The sequence below is a fragment of the Pinus tabuliformis genome, chromosome 9 (assembly GCF_031772625.1).
Source record: "Pinus tabuliformis cultivar Carrire ecotype Pingquan chromosome 9, CPIR1, whole genome shotgun sequence".
Taxonomy (NCBI): domain Eukaryota; kingdom Viridiplantae; phylum Streptophyta; class Pinopsida; order Pinales; family Pinaceae; genus Pinus; species Pinus tabuliformis.
Window position 1 is genome coordinate 1,432,294,737 of NC_142307.1, and position 13,185 is coordinate 1,432,307,921.

Genomic DNA, 13,185 nt, shown 5'->3' on the forward strand with positions numbered 1-13,185 from the left:
CTCAATTGAGAGCCACTTGTGAGCCTAGCTTGTTAGTTTCATTTCAACTTTATCTAATAGCCAAGTCGAGTCAGTGATGTGATAATTACTAGGTTTGAGATGGAAGCCCAAGTACTTGAGACCCACTAACATGGGGTTGATTTTTACCCCAAAAAGAGCAGCAATCTGGCGAATCTGTTCCAAATCAACATTATCAGAGAAAATTTCAGACTTATGTTTGTTAATTAGCAGACCGGATGCATGTCCAAATTTTTCAAGGACCAAATGGAAATATGCCCATTCATCAAGTGTTGCCTCCCTTGCACATAGGATGTCATCCACAAATAAAATGTGGGACAGAGAACAATTTCTATTTAATTTACATCTAAAAATGTCACCAGCCTCCATTTTGGCCTTTATACCCTTGCTGAGGGCTTCCATAACCAATATGAAGAGAAAAGGGGACAACGCACAACCTTGACAGAGCCCCCTATATATTTTGAAGAAATGGGTAGGTTCACCATTAATAAGGACAACCATAGCAGCTGAAGAGAAGCATGCTTTGATCCACTGAACATGTCTATGAGGGAAACCGACTTTGTATAAGATCATTAATAAAAATTCCCAGTCCACACAGTCATATGCCCGAATTAGATCAATTTTCATGAGGCATGAATTTAATTTTCTGGATTTGATTGAGTGCAAGGTTTCTTGAGCAATTGCTACGACATCTTGAATTCTCCTTTTGGATAAAAAACCAAATTGCTCTAATGAAATGTGAGGAGACAAAATCCTTTTAATTCTGTTTGCAAGAAGTTTCAAAAACATTTTTTCAACTGCATTACATAAAGAAATTGGTCTATATTCATCAAGAGAGAGAGGATTAGATTTTTAGGAATTAAAGTTAGAAAAGTTGAATTTGTTGCACCTGGAATGTGCCTAGAATTCTTGATTGATTGTTCCATGCTGACCAACTCCAGACCCATCAGCTCGCAGAAAAGAATAAAAAGGTCCAAGGGCCATCCATTTGGCCGAGGACTATTGTCCTTAGCCATTTCTTTAAGGGTTTTCTACAATTCCTCCTTTGATATAGGTTTGTCCATCCTTTCAATGTCCTCCTCTCTAACCATCTAGGGGAATAGGTTTAATAATTGTAATGCCCCACTTAAATCTTATCCTACAAATTTTGTTAATGTTTACATTATCTGAAAATATTGAGAAATATTGGTCTAATATAAAATTCATGATTTCCATTATTCAATTTCCCCACTTACCTTCTCAAATTGAATACTAGGTAGGATATGGTCTCCTTCCATTATTTCAAAATATATGTATTCATCTCACATTCCCCAATGTACCCTCACATTTACTTGGGAGAAGACATAGTCCTCTCCATCTCATTATCAATATATATATTCATTTCATATTACCCAATGTACCCTCACATTTACTTGGGAGAAGACATAGTCCTCTCCATCTCATTATCAATATATATATATTCATTTCACATTACCCAATGTACCCTCACATTTACTAAGGAGAAGACATGGTCCTCTCCATGTAATTACATCTCACATTCCCCAACGTACTCTCACATTTACTTGGGAGAAGACGTAATCCTCTCCATTTAATTATCAATAAATATATTCACTTCACATTCCCAAATGTACTTTTCAGATTTACTTGGGAGAAGACATGGTCCTTTCCCATTAAATTCCTAATTTTATATTCATGTCACATTTCCAAATGTACTCTCAGCTTTACTTGAGAGAAGAGAAGTCAATTGTAAGGATGGATGAGAAGTTAATGATATTAATGAGAGGTGGCTGAGATGGAGAAGGGAAGGAAGGTATAAAAAAGGAAGGGGGAAGGAAGAAAAGGGGGATGGGGTTCTTGCTTATGATTGTGGGGGTTGGTTGTGATTGTTTGGACTTGTTGTGTTTTTGGAGACCTTAGGAACTTGTGGAGGTTTCTTGGGTTGTTGAGAGGAGGGAAGTATTGTTATCTTGGTCTGGATCTTTCATTTGGACACACACATTACATCTAGTTGGACTTGGGCTCGGAGGGCTAGGGAACCTGTGGAGGTTTCTTGGGCTAGGGATTATTTCCTAGTTGGCTGGGAGGTAAATCTAGTTGGGTCGGTAAAGTGGAGCATTCTGCAGGAGCAGCGGGACAAAGGTCCCCCCATCAGCCACTGGTACAGGTATTCCTCCATAGACTACTCTTGTAAAGTTAATTAGAATGAAATATTCACCTTAATTTATGTTGATTATAATGTAAATGATAAAGTTTTATTTGTTTAAAAGCCATGCAAGTAGGTAAGTTATCACCTCTTATCACATTTAATTTCAGAAGAAATTAGAAGTTAGTAGACCCTAGGATAGGGTTCTTACACATGGTATCAGAGCTTTGGCTCAAAATCTAGACCCAAAGCCCACTAAATAGATGTTCCATAATCAAATTTCTTACTAAATAGTTGAAAATCTAGAAAATTAGAAAATCAAAAGTGTCCAAAATAGGTATATGGTAGATGAGCCATACTCCTAAAGTAGGAGCTAAACGGTGATAATTATCTCTATGACATTTCCATGGATATTTTTTTTGAAATAAATTTAAACACATTTTAAGGATGTTTACAATGACTATATTTTAGCATTTTAATTGAAAATCACAATGCAAAATTCCAGACCCTGTCAGTTGCAAACAAACGATATATCACCCATTGTGATAAAAAATAACATAGCAAATCATGAGAGAGAAAATGCATGCATATATTTTGGTGCAAAGCATACAATCCAAGAAGTTGATCGAGCGATATATTGAGGACCTTGTTTAGCTTATTAGCTAGTGTCTCTAAAGCAGCGAGTGATTTCAGTGCATGCTCTACAGTTCTGTAACAATTGCAAGTGTAATACGATCTCCCAGACCGTGGAGGGCACGGGATTCGATTTGCGGCTAAGGCCCCATAACTGATGTAATATCGGATTCACCTCATAGGCCTCCCATGGCCTACATTTTCATTTTCCTCATCAACAGTAGCACCACACTCTCACATTTTGGTTGCAGAGGAGGATTCGATCCCGAGATCAAACCATCCATCCCTTGAGGAGCTCAGCTCGGACACCCAGTTGGAACTTAGCTGTCCATTCACCCCATCACTCAGCAGTAGGGCAAGGCATGCAGCAAATACCACACACACAGTTGCTATGCCTGATGATGAATGCCCTCTTACTGCCCTCATTATAGAATACCCTTTCTATAATATCTTTGCAAAGGTCCCTAGAAATCGATCTCGGATTGAATGTATGTTTGGCGACACTCTACTTAGCTAACGTCTATCCGTCTGAGGATTTGAAACCGGGACCGCTGCTTGCACACCCGCTGCCTATAGAATGCTAGCATTCACTGCATGCATATATATTGTTGTTATGTTTTTCCTCTCGTCCTGTGGGTTTCTAACGCTTTGAAACCCAATTGATATTTAAATATCAGAATCCTCAAATTCCTCTTTCAGACAGCAATTTCCTGCTTCCACTGCAATTACTCGCTACAGCAATATCCTCTGCAGACTCCTGCTGCGACAGCAATCTATTCTGCCAAGTCCTCGGACAGAAAGCAAAGCCATAGAAACACAAATGTCCATCTCTTTGCATATTGCACATGCAAACTCCTGCCTTGACAGCAATCTCCGCAGTAAACTCCTCCTTCGACAGGTCCTGCATATGTATATGTTGAAAGCCAATCGACCACCTTCTTTAATAATAGTTTGATTACCACTGCTACCAGATTTGATTTGGTCAGTGCGAGGGTTAGAAACAGTATCTAGTTGCGCAAAATTTTTTTTCCTAGTTATATCCATAATGCCAACCTAAACTGCAAACAGTTCCTTTTCAAGAATTTGGCGATCTTTCTCAACAGGAAGACTGCAAACTTCCTTTCCAATGCTGGTTTCATCAATTTCGAATGGAAGGCTAGAAATGTTTTCATTGAAAGATGCTTCATTCTCTTTAAATACAGGGCAAGGAATATCTTTTCACATATTGATTTCATCATCCCCAGACAGTGTGCTGGAAACAATATTTTCTTAGCTTGCTGCTTCTTTGTCACCTTTAGATTCAGGGGAAGCAACAAAAGATGTCTCATCTATATTCAACTGTGATCTAGACAATAAATCTGGGCCCCCTGATGTCTTATGGGCTGAGATGATAGCTGTTGGCACACTGGAAATTGTTATAGTTTGCTTGGATATGTCTTGCCTGTGTCCATGATGGTGATTGCAGGTGAAAGTTCACCCTTTTCCAAATCCGGCCACTCCTCATAAAAGTTACTGCTTCATCTTCAACTTGAGCCTACAAATCTCCATATGAGTGCTGGAAACTGTCTCTTTTGGGTTGTTGTTTTCTTTTTTCTCCATATTCAATAGCAAATTTATTACCTTCAAAATCTAGGCTTTGACACATCTTCGAAATTGGTATTATCCATGGCTAACTGTTGCAGGGAGATTGCAAATGAGAAACTCTAAAGTGTTTACGTTTCTCTTTAATTTGAATAATGTATCTCTGTCACATTCACTCACTGTCTTGCCCATATTCATTGAGCCTTAGCTGGCCAGACTGGCCCATTGGCTTCTACACAAGGCCTTATGGAATCATAAATACAATCCCCTCTACCTGGTAGAAGATTCATTGCAACCCTGAGAATAGAAATTATGTAGCTCAAAGCATAGAGGAAGTTCAAGGCAAGGTCTACCACAATGTAATCTTGATTATGAAGAACCTCCCAATGATATCATTACCACTAAATAGGAAAAAGGCATGTGTTCCATAATTCCATTTAAGGAACAAAAAATTTGGGATATTTTGTGGGTAGAGGCCTACTATCACTCAGGTTGTTCCCTTTGACTCCTAAGGGAATACGGCCGAGGTAACCACAGACCAATCTTTGGATTGCAGGTCCTAGCCTACCTACAATCAGAGAGGGCTCTCTCTTTATGATTTAGTTTTGTTTTGGTGAGGTTTTAGGCTAGTTATGAAGTGCGGAGTTTGTTTTAAGTTTGGTTGGATGGATGGTGTTTTTCAAACAGAGGAGGCATGCAGAGTGTAAGAAGTTCAGACCATTGGGCATGGAGTCAATGAATATGAACCATTGGGTGTGTTTTCTTTGGTAAAAGAGAGGAATACAGAGTAGGATAGCTACACATGGAAAAATCTGTAATGCTGGAATTAAGATGAAATGGAGGTCAGGGAATGAAAGGCAATTAAGGATCTTTCATTTAGCTAACAGAGGGAAAGTGAGTGAATAATATCTAGGAGAAATGAAGGATTCCTAAACAGCATTCAGAAATGAGGGAACTAGCGTAAATATGATCAATGAAGTATACGTATTCATGACTAATTTTGAAGAAAACATAGAGAAATCACAGAAATTGAGCACATAGTACAGGTAAGTAACATCTAAGCTATTCTTCTTTCCTGCAATCTAGATCATGATACATAGATGATAGACTAAACATAGAAATTGAAAACAGAGGTAAGAAAGACATATTGAACCATGAGGAAGCACGAGAATTCCATATTTTGCTCTTCAGCCATTAAAACCACAACCAACCAGTTCATAAGCAAACATTCCAGCAATCTTTGTTCATAGAAGTTCTCAAAATATACAACGAAAGTCTAGAATGAGCTTATCAAACAACCAACCAACCAACCCTTAATACATAGCTCAGGGTGGTATATATAGGCAAAATATCTACAAAACAGATATGAGGGAGGATCTGGGGAAATAACTGTGATTAACCTAACTTCTACTGAAATAAATGTAACAAATATCTACATTGAGTTGCGCTGGAGGAAGCTGCATCAAAAAATGAGTAAATATGCGTCCTTTGAGCTCTGTGCTGGCCATCTTGCCATAACTGTGCTTTGGAACCTAAAGCGCTGCTCTCATGTGGCTTTAATTCTTTAAACTGTGATCTGGTGAGCCTTTAATGGCTTTCACTACTTCTTTGACTTTGCTGGGGGCTCTTTAATGTTTATCTGCTTTGATATTAAAGTCTTCCACTGATACACTTTAACTGATACTCTTTGCCACTACTCTGATACTCTTTAATACTGAATCGGGGCCTTTTCTCCACTGCTGATACACTTTGACTGCAAAATCGCCCTTGCCTGCCACTTTATGGCAAGATTTGACTGCTGTTGCGCTTTCCGTGGCCTTTAGAACTGTTTCGGTGCTTGGTCGATCAAAATATTATCAAAATTGAAGAAATACTGCAGAATGGCAGAGGAACTGCTCACTGAAGGCTTGTGTTGGGGCCGTCCTCGTTGTCCAGAGCAAATTTCGGCTTGGAGCGATCAAAAATGGCTGAAGAATGCTATGCTTCCTTTGAACTGGAGCGCGCACGGGCGCAGATTGAAAAAACATAAGAAAAAGCCCCTTTTTCTTTATAAAGTAAAAAACCACTTTACAAAGGAATTTCAATGAAAAAACAAGCAGGATCGACACTGTAGCAGAGAATAAATTAGGGCCGTTGGATCTAGCACGGGCAGATCCAACGACTACGATTAAATCGCAATATTGCTATCGGCGGGGTGATTGGAGCGGAGGCTTTTATATATATATGGCTTGCGACATAGCGATCACCAATATCGCATCGGTGATCGCATATCGGGGGAGGAATGGGCGATGGCTTTTATATATATGCGATAGCAATATGGGAGCGATGCGATAAGATCTGGGCCGTTGATCGGATGGCTGCTGCGCGATCGCAATATCGCGTCGGCGGAGGGCATGGGGTGCGGGCCTCTATATGTGACCGATTGCGATATAGCGATAAAGGCTTGCGATACATGGAAATGCGGCGATCTGCGGTAAACCAATGCTTTGCGATAAAACATGGTTTTAAAGATAAAACGTGGGATTTTACGGAAAACTTAAGATTTGCAGAAAAATGATGAATTGCGGTAAAGTGGTGATATGGGAAAATGAAGGGTTGCGATAGTGATATCGCTTCGGGTGCAATAGTGATATTGCATCAGAGGAATGGGTCGGGGGAATGCATTTGGGAACACATATATTGCGATTGCCGATTGCGATAATCGCATCGGGGGAAACCAGCCAAAGACACATATATAAAGGGGCTGAACACTTGCGACTGCCACCTCCGACTATGATATCGCGTCGGAGGGGGGGAATGCAATCGGAGGAGGGTTATATGAATGGGAGAAGGGTTTTATGCTTTGGAAAAGGGTTACTAAAATCGAAAGAGGGTTTTTAATGATCAGAAGAGGGATTTTAATGCATCAGAAGGGGTCCAATGCATGGGAAGATGGTTTAAAGAAGCAAATAAGGGTTCTTAGTAAGTTTTAGGCAAACTTAGTAATTCCCAAGCATATTGATGGTTATATTTCAACCAAAAGGAGGGGATATGTATATAGGGGAGCTATTTAACATATTTTTAGTAGGGGGAGGGGAAATAGATAGGGATTTACATAATAAGTCAGAAGTTAATATGAATTTTGATCAGAAAGCGCTAAGGATAGAAATCTTAGGCTTTAAAGGGGAAAAATGACTTATAGAAGGAATATGAGCTCCCCTAAGCAAAGTAGATCTTTGCTTAGGCAAATGTTTATGGAATATGATGAATTTTGGAGATATTAAGCAGATCTTAACATCTTTAGGGGAAGTTAGTGAATGATTTGGGAAGAGGAAGAAGGGGAGGTTAGTCGTGCCTTGCTTGAGCTGCTCCAAGGGAATATGTCTTGCACTCGTGATCTGAAGTAGATTTAACACTTTTGAAACACAAAATTGATCACACATCTTCATTCTGCAACCTCAAAACTGCCTACCCAGCCTACTTACCTAACATTTTCTCTTATTTTTGTTTGGGTGCACTTGAACTAGCAAACCCAGCTTTCCATCTTTTCTTTTGGTTATCCTCCTATCTAAATCTACTCTTATTTCTTCCACGAGCTCAGATTAGGCTGTTAAGCACCCGTGCTTCTCTACCTAGCTAATAATCTGCCAAGATTAAACAGTTTGGACAGATATTTATTCTCTATCTTCTAAAACAAGCAATTTAAACCTAGGGAAGCCAAGATTAAGCTGTTTGGCCTTCCCTTAACTGAGAAATCCTTCAAAAATGGAACTTTTGCAGCATGGAAAAGATGAATATTTTTGGCACTTCCAATGTTAATCATGAAATATGAAACCTATTGTATAGGAGGCTAACAGTGGCTCCACTTGGGGATGGCTTTTCCTTGTGAAAAGTCAAGAACATCATGTCAGATTGCCTTATATTTAATTCTTGTTGTATTCTGAAAACTTTCCCTTGTTGGCTGCTTTATTGTATGTATGACAGCACATTTGAGGAGCTTAGGGCCTTCTCTTCGGGCTTCAACTGCAACAAGCTTGCTATCCAAACATAGAACTGAAATCCTACCTACTTACTCTAATCAACACTTTCTTTGCTGGTTACATGAAATGAAACAACCAATGCAGCCACTTAAGCATTATATACATCAGTGAGCTTTGTTGCTTGTGCTTGCTGGTGTTTAAAACTGAGATCTTGCAAACCGATATAGCTTTGTTAACTTTTGAGAAGAAAAGGGAATTGCTGATCTCCTTTGCTGAATCTAGAAACTGTACAAAAGGGTCCTACAAAATATATATATGATTCTTGGGAAGAATTAAACAACTGTACAAATGCTTTGGATAGCTATCATGCTTTGGAATCAGGAAATCACTTTTGTCTTTATTCTGACCCTTACAGGCTACTAATGGAGAAGAATTCTGATTTCCTCCATCACTCAACCTGTCAGCAGATGGATCATACAGAACCTGGAATGATACTTGCAATTCATTACAAATAGGCTCAGATGGCACTTGACTGATTTGCACATGCTGCTCCTCCCTTTCTTTAAATAGTTCAGCTGATTCAAAGCAGAGTGGCAGGGAAACAACTGGGACCATTTGATCATAACTTGTTGCTTCTAAGTCTTCCCCTGCAATCTGATATTCAGTGGCTTTTTGGGGCTGAATATCTAGAGGTGATGCATCATAAGCAAGGATTTGACTCTCCTCTAGATGGTCAGTATCAAAGCACGTTGAAACTTGATTATTAACTACATGATAATTCTCCCTAATAAACTGAAAAGATTCGAAACAAAATGGTAAAGTTCCTTCGTTGGTTTCAAAATTTTCTGCATTTTCCTCCTCCTCTTCATAGCTGAAACGGGCAAGCTGATCACTGGGTTCAGGCTGCTGAACCTGAACTTTGCTTTCTCCCAAAATAGCTTCTAACCCCTCTGCAAGGTTAATATGGATTTGAGGCGCATAATATTCATCATATAGATCATATTTGGGTATACAACTGAAAGAAGAAAAGCTACTATATTCACGCAGTAGATTAGGAGACTGCTCCTCTACATATGGCTCTATGAATATGTCATTTGATTTGGCAAAAATTTGTTTGTGAATATCAATTCTTTCCCTCTGCAAAACAGATGTGTCCTGGCACTCTACATATTCAACTTTCAGTGTGATCTTCTGCATCATTTCCTCTGATTCCTTTATCAAACTATGAAGTCTTTCCTCTTTCTCTGCCTTCCGCTTTTCTTCTCTAATTTTCAGGTTAACCTCCACGTCCACCACCATGTCCTGCATCTGTTTCATAGTGGACGGGCTTCTTTCTCTCAAATGAAATTCAATCTCTGGATCAAAAGCTCTCGGATAATGCAATAGAGCTAAATCAGGGGGAGGTCTTATATTTAATGGCATTGAATGATAGATTTGATTGAATCTGTCTGAAAATTGTTGCACTGTTTCATCTGGATGTCTTTTTAACTGATTATATTCTTCTATGAGCATGAGGAAATTGACTTTGATCATCCATCTATCAAGGAAGAGTTTGAGAAACTGCTCAAGATTTGAGATGCTGGCCTCAGGCAAGGTTTTGAACCAAGTCCTAACTTTGCCTTGCAAAGAAAGAGCGAAAAGCCTAAGACTAGCATCCACATCATCCACTTCAAATATGTTAAGATAGTCTTCAAAAGCTTGGATATGCTTTTGGGCAGTAACACCATCCTCTCCATCAAATCTTGGGAGATACTCGGGATGATTGTTAGGTAGAGGATTAAGTGTGGGAGGCAAAATTAGTGGCTTATATCTATCAGGAACTTTACGAGGCACGGGAATATGTAGAGGGATTGGATTATTGGGCTTGATTTTTGGGTTCTCCTTGGTTGTACGATGATCTTCAACAGAATTAGAAGACTGCTGTTCTAATGTGCAAGGAGGCTTTTCATCAACATTTTTCAAAGGAAAATTATAAAAATTATCTCTTAAATACAATATACATAGCAAAATCTTATGGATGAGAAACAACATAATCTCTTGGATAACAATCCAGGTCAAAAGCTTGATCTTTTCATACAGTTCTTTCGGGTTCATTTCTCCAGTGGAGTCTTTATTATGAGGATGATGTGGAGTCGCCAGGTGGATGATTTAACCTTTGGTGTGTCTGATCTCTGTCCACCGTCACAGATCAGATCTAAACATGAAATAATTATGAAGAAAAGGTTCACTTTCTCCAGGAAAGAAAATTTTTGAGATTTTTATGATTATTTTGATTTTTTTTTTTTTGTGATTTTTTCAAAAACGATTATATTTGAGTCAAGAAACTGATCAAGTCTTTGGATTTGGAGTAATAAACAAATGATTCAGATTCCCAGTGGAGTCGCCAATGATGTTATCACTCAGGTTGTTCCCTTTGACTCCTAAGGGAATATGGCCGAGGTAACCACAGACCAATCTTTGGATTGCAGGTCCTAGCCTACCTGCAATCAGAGAGGGCTCTCTCTTTATGATTTAGCTTTGTTTTGGTGAGGTTTTAGGGTAGTTATGAAGTGCGGAGTTTGTTTTAAGTTTGGTTGGATGGATGGTGTTTTTCAAACAGAAGAGGCATGCAGAGTGTAAGAAGTTCAGACCATTGGGCATGGAGTCAATGAATATGAACCGTTGGGTGTGTTTTCTTTGGTAAAAGAGAGGAATACAGAGCAGGATAGCTACACATGGAACAATCTTTAATGCTAGAATTGTGATGAAATGGAGGTCAGGGAATGAAAGGAAATTAAGGATCTTTCATTCAGCTAACAGAGGGAAAGTGAGTGAATAATATCTAGGAGCAATGAGGGATTCCTAAACAGCGTTCAGAAATGAGGGAACTAGCGTAAATATGATCAATGAAGTATACATATTCATGACTAATTCTGAAGAAAACATAGAGAAATCACAGAAATTGAGCACAGAGTACAGGTAATTAACATCTGAGCTATTCTTCTTTCCTGCAATCTAGATCATGATACATAGATGATAGACTAAACATAGAAACTGAAAACAGAGGTAAGAAAGACTTATTGAACCATGAGGAAGCACGAGAATTCCATATTTTTCTCTTCAGCCATTAAAACCACAACCAGCCAGTTCATAAGCAAACATTCCAGCAATCTTTGTTCATAGAAGTTCTCAAAATATACAGCGCAAGTCTAGAATGAGCTTATCAATCAACCAACCAACCAACCCTTAATACATAGCTCAGGGTGGTATATATAGGCAAAATATCTACAAAACAGATCTGAGGGAAGATCTGGGGAAATAACTGTGATTAACCTAACTTCTACTGAAATAAATGTAACAAATATCTACATTGAGCTGCGCTGGAGGCAGCTGCATCAAAAAATGAGTAAATATGCGTCCTTTGAGCTCTGCGCTGGCCATTTTGTTATAATTGTGCTTTGGAACCTGAAGCGCTGCTCTCATGTGGCTTTAATGCTTTAAACTGTGATCTGGTGAGCCTTTAATGGCTTTCACTACTTCTTTGACTTTTCTGGGGGCTCTTTAATGTTTATCTGCTTTGATATTAAAGTCTTCCACTGATACACTTTAACTGATACTCTTTGCCGCTACTATGATACTCTTTAATACTGAATCGGGGCCTTTTCTCCACTGCTGATACACTTTGACTGCAAAATCCCCCTTGCCTGCCACTTTATGGCAAAATTTGACTGCTGTTGCACTTTTCGTGGCCTTTAGAACTGTTTCGGCGCTTGGCCGATCAAAATATTATCAAAATTGAAGAAATACTGCAGAATGGTGAAGGAATTGCTCATTGAAGGCTTGTGCTAGGGCTGTGCTCGTTGTCCAGAGCAAATTTGGGCTTGGAGCAATCAAAAATGGCTGAAGAATGCCATGCTTCCTTTGAACTGGAGCGCGCGCGGGCGCAGATTGAAAAAACATAAGAAAAAGCCCCTTTTCCTTTATAAAGTAAAAAACCACTTTACAAAGGAATTTCAATGAAAAAACAAGCGGTAGCGACACTGTAGCAGAGAATAAATTAGGGCCATTGGATCTAGTGTGGGCAGATCCAACGGCTGTGATTAAATCGCAATATCGCTATCGGCGGGGTGATCGCAGCGGAGGCTTTTATATATATATGGCTTGCGACATAGCGATCGCCGATATCGCATCGGCGATCGCATATCGGGGGAGGAATGGGCGATGGCTTTTATATATATGCGGGGGCTTGATCGGACGGCTGCTGCGCGATCACAATATCGCATCGGCGGAGGACATGGGGTGCAGGCCTTTATATGTGAGCGATTGCGATATAGCGATAAAGGCTTGCGATACATGGAAATGCGGCGATCTGCGGTAAACCAATGCTTTGTGATAAAACATGGTTTTAACGATAAAACATGGGATTTTGCGGAAAACTTAAGATTTGCGGAAAAACAATGAATTGCGGTAAAGCGGTGATATGGGAAAATGAAGGGTTGTGATAGCGATATCGCTTCGGGTGCGATAGCGATATCGCATCGGAGGAATGGGTCGGGAGAATGCATTTGGGCACAAATATATTACGATTGCCGATTGCGATAATCACATCGGGGGAAACCAGTCGGAGACACATATATAAAGGGGCTGAACACTTGTGACTGCCACCTCTGATAGCGATATCGCGTCGGAGGGGGGGAAATGCAATCGGAGGAGGGTTATATGTATCGGAGAAGGGTTTTATGCTTTGGAAAAGGGTTATTGAAATCGGAAGAGGGTTTTTAATGATCGGAAGAGGGATTTTAATGCATCGGAAGGGGTGCAATGCATGGGAAGATGATTTAAAGAAGAAAATAAGGGTTCTTACTAATTTTC